The sequence below is a fragment of the Mesocricetus auratus genome, unplaced genomic scaffold (genome assembly GCF_017639785.1).
Source record: "Mesocricetus auratus isolate SY011 unplaced genomic scaffold, BCM_Maur_2.0 Super-Scaffold_100022, whole genome shotgun sequence".
Taxonomy (NCBI): Eukaryota; Metazoa; Chordata; class Mammalia; order Rodentia; family Cricetidae; genus Mesocricetus; species Mesocricetus auratus.
The window spans coordinates 22,291,319-22,306,426 of NW_024429203.1; positions in this window are offsets into that span (position 1 = coordinate 22,291,319).

A 15,108-nucleotide genomic window follows, 5' to 3' on the forward strand; every position below is an offset into this window, starting at 1 on the left:
AAAATCTTAGCATGCACAGTCCATGAGCCCTGTCTCCAAATAGTTGAATGCCATTGGATATACAATGACAGCCCATCTCTGGGAACACCAGTGGTCATACAAAGAAGGTAAGTGAAGAAGCAACTAAGAAAGAAATCATCTATGTGTGGCAGAGCATAGATGGACCAGAGTCACGAGCCCAAGGTTTAAAGAAAGCGAGTGGTTATGGGAGCCCAAGAAGAGGCCACCACATGAGATGGTGACTTCTAGTCAAGGGACAAGGCCTACCCAAGGCAGCCAGAGGGAGGGACACCTGGATTCCCAGGTTGGCTTTCGGTTCTTCTTTCTATCCGCTGCTGCTGAACCTTTCACATTGGTAGAATCTGGTGGGATTCCCAGAGGGGCAGAGTCTGGTAGGTTTATGCAGATTAGATTAGTGCCCTGTGGGCAGAAAGGAGAAGGGTGGCTGTCACTGCTTGTCCCCTGTAACCCCTGACTACAAGAAACCCCCCCCAAAAAGTGGGCTATCTAATCAGCCCAGGAGCTTCACAGGCTCCTTAAAAGATCAAGCGAGAGAGCAAAGGCAGAAAGCTTTGTACAAAAATAATTAGTGCTCCTGATCTCGGGCCTACTAGGCATCCTTCAGGACCAATCTTCTTAGAATTCATAACAGATCGTTTTGCACATGAGGAAACTCCAGCTCAGAGGGGCCAAGTCATCAATAACTGTGCTAGTTAACTCCTTGTTTTCCAAGAGACAGAAACCCAAGTCAACACTGACTTCCAAGGAAAGCCATTGACTGGCATAGGAGACTAGATACCCAGGGCTTCGGGCAAGGTTGTACCCAGGCCCTTGCTCTCTGTCTTTGCATTGTGTTGGCTTTATTCTTAGGACGTCTTATCCAAGGTGACAAAGCAGCTTTAATATACTTATGTCACCCTAGCTTGACCAAAAGAAAGAAAGCCCCTTCCCCAAATCCTCAAAAAATATTCCTAAACCTGGCTTCTTCATCTCTGGACCAGTCCCAAGGTCATTGGTCTGGGCAGAGTCAAGTGTTCCCTGCCTTGGAATCAGGAGCCAGGCCACTATGGATGAAAGCCATCATAGCGGTCACCCTAGTGGGCAGGGTGACCAAGGGATGATAGAGAACTATCTACCCTAAGTGGAGAGAGTGAATAGAAATGGAAAGGGAAGGAGGAGTGGGCATGACGCCCACAAGCAGCAACCTACTAGGTCAATGTCTGAGTTTGTGTTTGAGGATTATTTGTACCTCTCTGGGCATCCTCTGTTTTTTCTTCCTCTTCCTGCTGCTCCTCCTCCCCACATCTTCCTCCTCCTCCTCCTTGTCCTCCTCCTCCTTCTCTTCCTCTTCCTCCTCCTCTTCCTCCTTACTTTTCCCCTTCCTTCTGTCCCCCTCCTCCTACCTCTTCCTTCATTTTGGTTTTTTGAGACAGGGTTTCTCTGTATTGTTTTGGAGCCTCTCCTGGAACTTGCTCTGAAGACCAGGCTGACCTTGAACTCACAGAGATCTGCCTGCCTCTGCCTCTGCCTCCCGAGTGCTGGGATTAAAGGCACATGCCACCACCACCCGGCGAGAGCCTATCTTTGTTCTTGTTCTTGTTTTGTTTTGTTTGAGGCAGTATTTCTCTGTGTAGCCCTGGCTCTCCTGAAACTCACTCTGAAGACCAGGCTGGGCTCGAACTCACAGAGATCCACCTGCCTCTGCCTCCCGAGTGCTGGGATTAAAGGCACATGCCACCACTGCCCAGCTCTGCCTCTTCCTTCTTGCTCCATCGCCTCTGTTGGCTTCATGAAGAAGAGCTTGGTGGTACCACGGGATGGCTTTGTTTCTGGATCCTGTTTCAGTGAGGGCCTGCAGGTCCTATGAGAAGAGTCAGACCCAAGGCCTCTGAGTGGGAGGGCTGAGGACAAACGGAGCCACCACCAACACATGCAGCACTGTGACTCCACGTCCTCCCTCCCCTACACAGGTCTAACACACACTGAGTGACAGCTTTTTATTCTTTCTTGTTTTCTGGCAACAGCTTTCTCCTCTCCTTGGGGGATGGGAGGTGCCACAAAAGAGCACATGCACAGCACCTGTACGTATGTAGCACACAGCACCTGTACGTATGTGTGCACATGAGCACAAAGCAATGTGTGGCCGAGGATCCCAAGTCTCCAACTTCTGACAGTCCCATCAGAAGACTGCAGGCAGCCCTGAGAGGGACTGCAAAGTCCTTGGCTCTCTGGGCTCCCTCTGGCCCTGCCTCTTTCTCCTTATTTACCACTCTTTGGAGCACAGCTACGCTCTAAAGAGAGAATGGGGAACAGGATTTATATGAAGGCACATCAGGCTCCAAGTGGGGAGCATTTAGAAGAGGAGGGGAAAACAGGGTGCAGGAAGAGGAGATAGCATGGACAGAGGAGGGGTGCAGGTGGCTGCTGCAATGAGCAGCAGGGGTGTGGGGGGCAGGGAGACAGCCAGTTTCAGAAACAGGTAGGGGAGAAGCAAACCCTACACCAGTCAGGCCAGTGTGGAGGCAGACACTTGGCATGAAGCAAGACAGATGATAAGGACAGAGGCACCCTCAGGTGTCGGGGCTCAGGAGGAGCAAGGTCATGGGGCTGCAGGTGATGGGCATATCTCGTCCTGTGTTGGGGAGATGCTGCTGGCCAGCCTTTCTTCCCTAGAGGGCCAAGTTCTAGCACAGACATGGACATGACAGGGACCTGGCCTTTGGTGCTCTTCTCCCCCTCCAAGCTGGCAAGTTGCATGCCTTGCTGGCCACTGCAGGGCCCTCCTCTGAAGCGCTCAGCATGTGAGACTCATCTTGAGATGCTTCCAGCCTCAAGTGAGATGCTGGACCAGGGACTGGGTACCAGTGTTAGAGACAAATTGCATTACAGCACCTGGGACACAGAGCCTGAAGTTCTTGCTGTTTGTCTAGGCTCAGAAGCTCCTCACCTTCAGGCAGAAGTGACAACTGAAAGGCGCACTTGAACCTTCTGTAGAGGGCCCCCACCACTTCAACCTGATGACCCCAGAGAGAAAAAGCTGCCCCCACAGAGACTTGCCTGGGTTCACTGAGACTACCAGATTCACAGAAGCCCCATGCGACCCCCCCCAACAGAGAAATTATTACACCCAGAGGCACCTTGGCTGCCTCACCACCCCATCCCCAGACTCCTGGCTGATAGATGCCCAAGGCCTGCAGGAGCGCCTACAGGATGCCACCCCATTGTTTGCTGCCCCCTGGCACCTGCACTACTCAACCTCTGAGCCAGTTGTCAGCTCTGCAGCCATGAAGGCCAAGAGTGGCTGGATTTCACAGTCAGTATCATGGAGACTGTGGAAGCGAGATGGCCAATATTGCAGACCAAGGAATCCCCCCAGGCTGGAAGCCGGAAACACAGGGATAAGCAGGTAGCCTCTGAGGGCTCACCAGGATTTACAGTGTGCTCCCCATTGTGGTTCCCCATTGAGCTAGGCTGGCAGCCTTGCTCAATCAGGAGCATGGATATAAAATAATCCCGTAGATATTCCAAACCTGCTTTTCTGTGCTAGGTTTATGTGTCTGCTTGTAGGAGCACACTAACACATGCCTGCCCCGTGGATGCCCCTGCACACCATTCCACACCCTACTGAAGCAAACATGCTCCCACGCATTCCTGTGGCTCTGTCGCATTGCCCACTGCAAATTCAGGCACAATACCCTCCCCGACATACCCTCCCCGACATACCCTCCCCGACATACCCTCCCTATACATGACCAGCATGTGGGCACACTCAAAACACCTACACGTACCCGCAGGCTCCTGAGGCAGCTAAGGCCCCTCTGCTGAGCATCCTCGTCTAACTCAGGGCAAATGCACACCTGAACTTCCCCAGCTGCACACCCACACTGACTCCCCCTCTAAACTGCTGCAGACATTCCCAGCTTCCAGCCCTTGACTCATTGCACCAGACTCATTGAGCTCACATGGGAACTCATTGTGTTTTCTTAAGATTCATTCACCCACCCTTTGAAAAGCTGTTCGTCGGATATAGCTCAATTTGGTAGAGAGCTGGTCTAGCATTCGCAAAGCCCTGGGTTCAGTCTCTAGTACCACATAAACCAGGCATGGTGGTGCATACCCGCAATCCCAGCCAGCACTTGGCAGATGGAGACAGGAGGATCAAGAGGCTACATAGCGGTTGCAGGCCAGTATCTCAAAGAAAAAAGAAAATGTTATTTATTTCCTTCTCACAACTGTCTGGGGATGAGGCACTGTGGCTGCTAGCACTTGCTGTAGGATGGCGACTGTTCCCAGGATGTGGCCCTTCCGTAGGTCACACTGGTTGCATGTAGCCAACCTGTATTTTCATTCCTGTCTGATTCCAAACATTCTGCCTTTCCCCAGGACTGGGTACCGCTAGCGCAGTACCTTTGTGCCAGCTGGAACATGTCTCCTCCGGGCAGTGGGAGTCTGCACCGGACAGATGTCAGTCCTTGCTCAGCTGAACACCTGTGTCAATGGGCCCCTGAACCTATCCAACACATGCTACCATGCTCTCCCCAAACCACCCAAGAAACCCCTGTCTTCCCAGCACCCCACATCTGGACCCAGGATGCTCAGGAAACATCTGCTGGAACCTCAAGGATGCTCACAGAAAGCCTTGGATCAGACAAAGACTGGGTGAGCCCCCTTAGGAGGTTCCAACCTCCCCTGCCCATCTAGTTCTTTGCTCTTTTCAGCATGCCGAGGCTGCCTGACCCTTGCAGAGGCCCCTTGGCTTCTACTCTCCTTCCGCTGAGAGATTTCTGAGGCCCGTGTGCTGTTTGGTAAATAAATCGAGGGCAGCGGGAATAATATACCTGTCAAACAGCAGCAAGCTTCCAATTTCCGCTGTCAGGCCTGCCTGGCTGTGCCACATCGAGCCTCCTGACATGCTGCCACAAGCAATACGCTCCGAGGCCCCTGCAGATGGGAGGAGTAGGCCACTGTTAGGGCATTGCTCCCCTCTCTCTCCTGCACCCCACCATCTGGGTGTCATAGGGAAGACATAAAGATGAATTTCCCATTGCGCAGCCTGGAAGGAAAAGCCTGGATGGGACTTGGAGGTCCTGAATAAGCAGAATGGGTGCTGGACTGCCTTGAGGATAAAAAGGACAGTGGGATAACACCAATTGGCAAGCTAAGTAATAGTGGAGAGACCACCTCGAATGCCCATTCCTGATAATGAACTTGATGTCTATAACCATCTGGGAGCCTTCATCCAGTGACTGATGGAAGCAGAGGCAAACACACAATTAATCACTGAACTGAACCCAAGGAACCCAGTGGCAGAGAGAGAGGAGTGATGAGCAAATTGGCAAAGAATGGGCTGGCAAAACCAGCAGAGAGAGATGATCTGAACAGGGGAGAGCTCTTGAACCCCAGACTGACAGCAGGGAGGCTAACATGGGACTGATCTGGACCCCCCAAATGCGAGTGTCAGTGAGAAAGCCTGGGCAACCTATGGGGCCTTGAGCAGTGGATCAGTGTCTATCCCTGGAATTCAAACAGTCATCGTGTGCCCATAGCACAAAGAGGGATGCTCTCTCAGCCTGGACTCTTAGGGGAATGCCTGGACCCTACCTGGAGTGAAATGACAGACTCTAGATATCCCCTATGTGGAAGGATTTGGCAATAGGGTGGGAGGCTGGGGGGGAAGGGGAGTGCGGGAGGAGGGGAGGGGGAGGGAACTGGGATTGACATGTAAAACAAGTTATTTAAAATTAAAATAAAAAATGATATAAAAATAAAAAATAAAAAAGGACAGTGACAGAGGGTGGGTACAGTGATGGATATTCAGAGGTAGTTAGAAAAGGATCCCAGGGCCATTCATTTGAACCCCTGGATGGCTGGGCTGTTCTTTCTTGTGCAGGGTTAGCCAAGCCCACCGGCCTGGAAGTGCCAGCACTTGGGCAACAAAATGGCTTAACCCAGACTCTGCAACTCAGGCCATCTCTGCTCTCTTCTCGTGGCAAACCAAACAGGGCTGGGGAGTCTTCCATACCAGGAAGACTCAGGAAGATTAAGCCAGTGAACTTGGATATGGTGATAAGGGCCAGGGACTGGGGAAGGGAAACAGAGGTCCCAGGCAGACAATTTTCAGAAGACAGCCCCTTTTCCTGGGTCCTCAGTGTTACACCATGACAGAGGGTGCATTGAGGAGTGAGTGTCAAGTCAGCCCTTCCTCTAGGGAATTTTGTTGGCAGTTCAAGGAGCAAAGAACCTTCTCCAAGCCACAGGGTTTGGCTCTCCGGTGAGCAGGCCCCCAGCAGTGTCATGAAACAGCCCGACCCTGTCCTGAACTCTTCTTAGCCCATTCCTACCTTTTTTCCAGGAAGCTCCCACTCCATGTTCCAATCCTGGGGGTAAGCACAGATGGAAAGGAGCCTGTAGCTCCTCCAGTCTGACTTTCCACTTAACACAGAGGCAGGAACTGGGGTCAAAGTGGACACAAGCCTCAGCAAGCCGTTCCTCAGCAGAGCTGGGGTCCTTTCTGGCCCACAGTTCTCTTATCTGTACAACGAGACCAGAGTACCTAGCTATGCCGTGGGGTCTGCAGAAGACACTCCATGTGAGCACAGGGCTCTTTTCTTTTTGTTTCTGCTGGAGCCAAGCATGACAATATGTCCCTTTGATAGCATGTTTGAGTGAAGGGATGCCAAGTGTTTTAGTTGCTGCTCCTTGAGCACTGGCTTTTAAGATCACATCTGAGCTAACAGGGAACCCAGGTTTCCTAGGAGCCTGGCATAAGATATTCTGCATCCCTGCATGCCTGTTCAAAGCACCCCTTGGCTTTGCACTGTAGCATCCAGGGGGTTTCTCTTGGGGAAGCTGGAAATGGAGCAGGAAAGAGAGAGGGTCTGTAAGGGGCCAGGCTTAGACCCCTCAGCACTGTGTCCATCTGCTCCAGGGCAGACAGAGCAGTGGGGATCAAGCATATGTGTTTCCGTGTCACATAGAAGAACCGAAATAAACACAAATTTAGCACTACAAGCTGGAGTGGAGAGGGCCCCCTCACACTTCTACTACATTGCTAGTTTGCTCTAGATGTGGGGCGGGGGAGCTTTGTGCCCCACACTAGGATGTAGTCTAACCAAAGCCCTACTCCGGGAGGCCACACTACTGTCTGGGGCTCTGCGACCGTCTGAGGGACAGACAGACCTCCCCTGACTTTGGCATAGGGGATTTAGGTCGCTCCAAAGGTGGGCCTCCTGTCTTCTCCATCACTTATCCAAGCCTCCCGACAGGTTATGAGCTACCAGTGACAGGACAGGCAAAGGGGATGTCAGTGAATTTGCACGCACACGTGGTGGCTCATGAGCCACCCTGCTTGGTGGCTGAGAATGCGTGAGTTGCTATCTCAGGCAAGCTAGACTTGGAGGAGCAGCTAAGCAAGAGGTTCCCACACGGTCCTCACTTGGTCCAGGCCAGAGAAAGGAACTCCAAGAGCAGAAGGGTACTGTCCAGCCTCTGCACCGACCAATCCCTGAATCCAAGATTGCTGCGTACCCATGGGGATCAAACCAAGTGTTTACAAACTGTTTTTTTCCTACCCCCTCCCTACTCCCACAAACATACATACACATACAACCAGCAGAAAAAAATATTCCCCAGAGCAGGAAGCTAGTCAAAGGTATCCTGGTGGTGAGTTGGACAGATGTTGAGTCAAGAAGCTGCATTATTGAGGAGCATATGCATTTCATGGGGAGCTCCATGCACTATTCACTCTTGTTTTGTTGGGGCCTATGAAAACTGTCGTTCCACCACGCACCCCTGAGCATACTAAGGGAAGGAACCTCCCCATCAGATGTAGAAGCCAGGAGACCCTGCCTGAGTGTCGCTGCCACACCTGCTCATGTGTATACTCGGGGCCAAGAAAGAGGAGCCCAAGCAGAAAATGAAGCCTGCAGGCTTTTGTTTAACAAACATGCTGTCTTAGTAGCCAGGTTATGACTACCTTGGCCATTCCTGAGGGGCACAAGAAAGAGACACCTCCTCCCTGAAGCATTCATGTGTCTTCCAGGTCCTCTCCCAGTCACAGCTGTAACACTCCATGTGGTTGCAGGGTCCAACAGGAACCGTCTTCTCTGGTCTGCAAGTGAATTTTTGTACCCCAAACACCCACACATGTAGACACAATTGTAGATTTGTATGCGCACTTACACACACACATACATTACGCATGCACACTGGCACACATGGAAAGAGTCTATCTCTGCCTTCAGGTCTTGGTTTTACTCCCGTGCCTCATTTTGTTGCCCCGGCAGTATTACTGAGTGGGGGTGCTAGCCTACAGGGTGATAGCATGACCTCAGTCATCCGCCGGTTACCCAACAGCTCCAGGACTGTGCGTGGTAAGGAGCACAGCTGAGGTAATCAGACAGTCTGGGTCAAACTTGCCCACAGGATGCCTGCCTGGGCGTGGGAGGGGGGACCATGGCACCCTGTGCTTTGCTGACTGCCTGCCTCAAGGCCACTAGCCAGAGCTATGCGCGAGCGTTGCCCAAACAGAGCAGGACAGCGGCCCAGGCAAGTACCCAGCAGCTATTTCCAGGGCTGTCCTTTCACAAAGGATTGAGAAATGACACACAGGATGGGGACAGATTCCAGCTGCAGAGGACATGGGGTTTTCCAACACATCCAGTCACCTCAGATAGTGTCACCTAGAATTCAGGGCAAGGCAGGAGAAGCCCATGCAGAGACATGCCCAGGAAGGTAGAGCCGCATTCCAGCTTGGGTTTTGCTTTCATAGAGGGGTTCTCGCTCTGCACACTTTTGTGACCACAGTTCCAGCGCAACAATAGTTTCTCCCATCCCCACAAAGTATCAGTGGGGCCACTAGGAGTGAGTGAGGGTGTGTCTGGAAAGTGACCTATGATGGTATACACCTGTGTGCACGAAGCCAGGTACTGGATGTGAGCCCCTTGGATCCCTCAGCAGAGCAGGGCTGTGCCCCGTGAGCCTAAGATGCCCACCCAGCAAGACTAGGAGCCAGCCTAGCACTCCCAGGCTGTAAAGCAGTGTTGCTGCGTGCCTACAATTCACACGCACAATGCACACATGTGCACCCAAATCAGATGTCGCCAGTCTAAGACTTCATACACTTAAGCGCCCCACACAGTAGACAGAAGCATGTGAGCACCCCTGAGCCTTTGGGCAGGGAGAAAACGTGTTGCCTTTGTCATATCTCAATCGCATCCATGATCTCTAAAGAGCTAAACGTTGTTGGTTTATATTGTAGATACACCTTGCAGCTGGAGAATACAGATGGACTTTTCAGCTCCATTCTAGACAGTGTTCTAGATCTTCATTTGCTCTGGGTTCAGAGAGGCAGCCTGAAAGACCTGCCCTGGGGAACCACACACCTCCTCTGCCTCTCTATCTGGAGCGATAACTCACCTGACTATTACTTCCATTCGCCACCCACTCCTCCTCCTTGAGGGGGGGTCCCCTCCTCAGTCATCCTGTCTAGTCTTTGGAGAACAAAAGGGAGGTGGGAAGTGCCCCCAGTTCCCCATTACACTCCATGCTGCCAGCCTAGGCACTAAGTTGGGGACACAGAACGGGCATGTGCCCCTCCCCACACCTGCACCCGGGCCTCCCTGCCTGCCTGCCTGCCTTCCAGAGTGATGAGTTTATCTGCGCAGGACAGAGGTGCATTTGACGGCTGCGATGACTGGAGCTGAACTCCTCTGTAAGCAGGTTCCCCGGGGAAGGAATGGGAGAGATGCTATCTGCCTTGTCAGTCAGTCAGGAAATGAGTCTTCCGGCTAGCCCCTCCTCCACCTTGCTCTCCACCATGGCCCTGAGCTCACCTGGCCACCCAGAAACCAATGCAGGGAGCAGGAAACATCCCACAGGCACTGGGCGGGTACCTAGGGGGCACCCAGAGATGAAAAATAACTCACCCATCCAGCACCCCAAGAAAAAAGAAAAGAAGAAGCCAGCCAGCAAGCAATACTCTATGCCCTGTTTTCCTGTGCCAGCTTGAGCAGGTCTTGGAAACCTGGGAGATGTCAGTCATTTGCAGATGGAGAATACATCTAGGAAGGACAGACCAGACACATCTGGGCCATCTCTGGAGGTGCTCCAGGGACTTATCTCCAAGGGCCATGCCACACCCTCCCATATAGGCTGTCACTGTTAGAGGACTGTCTGCTCCTTCCTTGGGGTCTCCCTGTTTTCTCTTCTAACCTTGCTCAGGCAGCCAGGACTAGGGTCACACCCATAGTTTGAGGTCCTTGGTCCCTCTTCTGAGTAAAGAAAATAGGGGCTGGGAACAGGGAGACCTGGGGACCAAGTCCAGCACACTGGAACAGCCAGCTTGTTTTCTGGTTATAGACATAGCACCAAGCCAGAGGCTCAGGGGACAGCCGGCCTCCCGGGTTCGGAGGAAAGTAAGCTTGGATGGTGATGTAGACAGCAAAACAGAAGCCAGGGAGAGAGAGTGTGGCCGAATTGGTATCTGCACCGTGTGCATGGCCACCATTGTGACAGTTGGGGGTGTGGCAGTTGGCGGATATGGATGTCACAGGGCTTCAGGGGCAGCAGTGGCAGTGGTTCCCTGAGAAACAGTGGGTGCCTTCTGACCCTGCCCTTGAGTCCTGTCCCCTGCCTGCATCAGCAGGGACCCTGGCTCCTCTTCCCTCCCAGTCCTTAGGAAGAAGATGGGGAGCCTGAGGACACAGTGCTTCTTGAACTGCAGACCGCTACTTCTCCATTGAGTCCTGGCATGGCAGCTGAGAGTGGGGTCCTTCAGGATCCTTTCATCCGGGCACGAGTCTTAGCAAGGCTTCCACACTTGTGGCCTGAGTACATCTTACTCTGCTGGTTAGGATGTCAATGTGTGAATGGCGGTGGGACACAGACATTCAGACCGTAGCAAGGTCACACAAGCCTGGCACATGTCACCACCCCAGAAAAACCCTGACTCATCTCTGACTGTTCTAGAAAGGACCCGTGCCAGAGAGACCAAGTCAGCCTTAGGGAGGCACCTGCCCCAGAAAGCCAGGCCCACCCATGTCAAGAAACATGACGAGAGCGTAAGTAGGTCTCCTGGGAGGACAGAGACACGCCCATGGTCTACCACTTACACGGTCTAAGAGCCTGGCAAGAGGCTGCCCATCCACTGCCTGAGGTCCTCCCACCTCTGTCTACCTGCAGTGACCAGACCACCCCTCTGGGTCTCAGTTTGGTTCCCACAGATAACTTCTGAGCTGTGTTTTAGAAGTGGGCCTCTGTTTAAACAAAGATGATTGTATTTTTCTTCTAGTCAAACAAATCACTACAAACTAGGTGACAATATCAAAATTTTATTCCACAGTTTTCGAGGCCAGAAACCCCAAATCTAGGTATCAGTGTATTTTCCAAACCCTACTATAATGCTAAGGAGTATGAATTGAGAGTGGAAGCCAAAGGTTACTCCCTTCCCCAAAACTCCATGCCCTCTCTCTTTCCTCACCACGGAGGCTCTCCAAGGAAGCACTAGACATGCAGGTGTCCTCTGTCGCCACCATTGGTCCTGCTGTCCTAGCTGGAAGGTGACCTTGTTCTTCGCATGGACTCCCACATGTCCCTGAAGAAGCAAGTCAAGCTCTGTCCCATATTGCATCCCCACACGGGGGCTCAGCTGGGCGGTGCTGAGCCTCTCCCTGGACACCATGGAACTGCATGGAACTGCCTTTTATTTCTCGAGCAGCAATGGTGTGGGGCTATGGAGTGGGCACAGGAAACCCACAGGGCCTGTGGTAGGAGCTTGGCTGGAAATATCGAGGGGTATTAAGAAGTGATCAACGGCCCATTGGGTAGGGGAAGTTCAGAGGCTTAGCCTGGTAAGACGTGTGCAAGACGTTAGGGTTCTTAACATACACTGATGTTTTGACTGTGAATGTGTGTGTGTGTGTGTGTGTGTGTGTGTGTGTGTGTGTGTGTGTGTGTTGGGGCCTCTGGAATCTGAGTTACAGACAGTTGTGAGCTGCCACAAGGGTCCTCTGGAAAAGCAGCCAGTGCTCTTAACGGATGAGCCGTCTCTCCAGCCCTGGTGTTGGGATCCTTTAAAGGAAGGAAACCTCAAAGTCCCCTCCTTAGAGGTAGAGAGAGGATATAGAAGATCCCAGCATTATGTCTTCCAAGATGAGGCTATGGGTGACTTCAGGTGGTGACTCATTTGCACCACCCAGACCCCTACTTGATGAGGAGAGAAACAGTACTGTAATCAAAGGATTGTCTGTGGGCCTCAGTAAAATCAATGCTACAAAAATAAAATGTAATTAAGCCAGCTGTAGTGGTGTACACCCTGCATCCCAGCACTTGGAAGGTAAAGATTAGTCTTTACCTACATCCTAAGTTTGAAGCCAGTCTGAGCTACCTGAGATCCTGTCTCCAAAAATGAAACAAACAAGCACACACCAACAACAAACAGTAGTACAGAAATCCTTCCTGTTGTTTGTTATACCTGGGAAGCAACAAGTCCTGCAGCTACAGACAGGCTCCCTGTCCCAGATACACACAAAAGGTAGTGGAGAAGAGACAAGCAGGGCCTGGGGGCTCCTAAGAAGGAGGGTCTGAACCAGATGAAGGTGCAGGGCAGGAAGTCTCAGGGTGGGAGCACAAGTGGCAGACAGTACTGGATAATTGCTCCTCCACAACAAAGGCCAGGACATCCTCTTACTAATAGCTTGGCGTCCTAGGCCAGCACCTAGAGTATCCAGGACAGGGGGCTTCCTTTTTCTCTCCTCTGCTCTTGTTTTGGTGACTAGCACAGGACCTGATATACAATAGAAGCCCACCAGCAGGGGCCAGGCAAGATGGGACCGAATGCACTCACCCAGAAAGTGCTAACTGAGCCGATTACTGTTACTGAAACTTCCCAGGAGGAATGGGAACAGGCCTGGCTCCTGGGGACCAGGTGCAGAATTGCAGGAGCCACTGATAAGTGAGCTAAGCTGCCAGTTTACACAGGTTTGAGAGGGGGCACTGGACGGACCTGATGGCTATGGACTCTAGAGTTGGCCCAAAAGGCAGTAGGCAGGGAGAAAGGCGGGTGCCCAGGACAGCACAGGAAGAGGTTCGCTGAGTAAGTGAATGACTGTGTGGAAAAATGAATTACCTTGCCCGACACACCCTCTGCTAATTTTGGAGTGTGAATGGAAGTGAGAGTGAATTCGATTCATGAATCACAAGTGGAGGTCTGAGGGTGTGCTGGGACAGTGCACAGAGCCTCCATCTTTCCTCTCCACCAGTCCCCATGACCAACGCGAGGCAGCCCCATTGCTCCTGTGGCCTCCAGGCCACATGGCTGATGAGGGAGTGAAGGGGTCAGTATTTGTACTGGGACCTCAGGGTTGCAAAAGCTCTGTGGTACCCAGTGGAAGGTGCCCACCAGCCTGGGAGTTAGAAAATTTGAACCTGAATGTGAGTTTGCAGGAATGTGTTAGGTTAAGGAAACCTGAGACCTGAGTACACGGGCGCTGTCCTGTCACACATGCTCAAGGCAGGAGCCATGGAGCACGCCTATTCACGTATGTGTGCTTCTAAGAACACAAGTCCTTCCCTGGCACCCCGGCTTTGACATGAAAACAATCTCTGCTAGCACCTCGCCCAACTGAAGGCCAAGGTCAGGTCCCAGCTGAGGGCAGAGGCCCCTCCAGGCCCTTCTCTTCATCCCCACACCCACATATCCAGTCCTCAATGTCTTCTCGGTCTCCTCTCTCCTCCCTGTTCCCTCCTCCCTCCTCCTTCCCTGCTCCACCCACAGGCCAGAGGGTTTGGCTTTAAAAAGATGCAAATCTAATTGCCAGCCATTTCTGCCTTGTTTTGTTTGTGTGAATGGTTTAGTCTCTTTATTTGGATGAGAGAGACTATATTCATATTAAGGCAGAAAAGTGCTCTCTCACAGAATCAGCTTTATCAACATATAATTTACATAAAACAAGATGCACTTATGGTAAATGTATAGATAGCTAATTTTTTTCACTTTTGTTTTTGTTCTTGTTTGAGACATGGTCTTACAATATAGCCCAGCCTGATCTCCCTGGGGATCTGGCCTTCATTCTTCCAGCTTGCATAGCAAACCCGTTACCATCTGAGCTAGCCCCCACCACACCCTACCACCACTTTTGAGACAGACTCTCACTCTAGCCTAGGCTGGTCTAGAACTCACTCTGTAACCCAGACTGGACTTACAGTCACGTATATCCTTCTGCCTCATCCCCCCTGGTGTTAGGATTCCACATGTGAGCCTGGTTTTCCATCCCACTAACAGGTATTGACCGCTGGGCCTTAGGCATGCTAGGCAAGTGTTCTAGAGTGTGTGCCATCTCTAGCCTTCTTTTTAATTTTGAGACAGGGTCTCACCAAGTTACTGTATCAGCTACCCTTTTCCTTTTCATTGATGCGATCAAAGACCTGACAAGAAGCAAGTGAAGGGAAGAAAGGTATGCTGACTCACCGTGTGAGGGTGCACCATCTGTCGTGGCAGGGAAGGGTGGCTCTGGAACAGCTGGGGTGTGTACCAGATGTTCAAGTCTCAGAAGATCAGAGAGCAGAAAAAAGAGAGAATGCCAACACTCACCTGGCTTCCTCCCTTCTTCCCCTTTATTCAGCCTGAGCTGCTGTCCTCCCACCCCCAACACCCACATCTCTAAGAACATCTTCTTCACGGACTTGCCCAGAAGTGTGTCTCCTAGGTGATGCTAAGTCTTGTCAAGTTGACGATAAAGATAAACATCACACTTGTTCAGGTTGGCCTTGAGACTTCTCTACAGCCCAGAAGGGGCTCAAACTACTGATCTCCCATCCCAGTCTCTCCAGTAGCTGGGATTACAGGCCAGGCCACTTTCTTGCTTATAACACACACTCAGTGTTAATTGAATGCTGGCCTATGTGGTTTCGTGTGTAATGTTCCCCCCCTCCTACTTGACCACAAGCTGTGTGCAGAAGTCATGCGCCTGTCTCCTGAGTACCTGGCAAACACAGTTCCTGATGCAGGAGCTACTGGATGAGAGTTTCAGGAGACTACAAGAAGGTAGCTGAGACTCAGGCCTCCAGGTCTAGGATGCTGAGGAGCAGGGAAGCCCAAGGCTTAAGCAG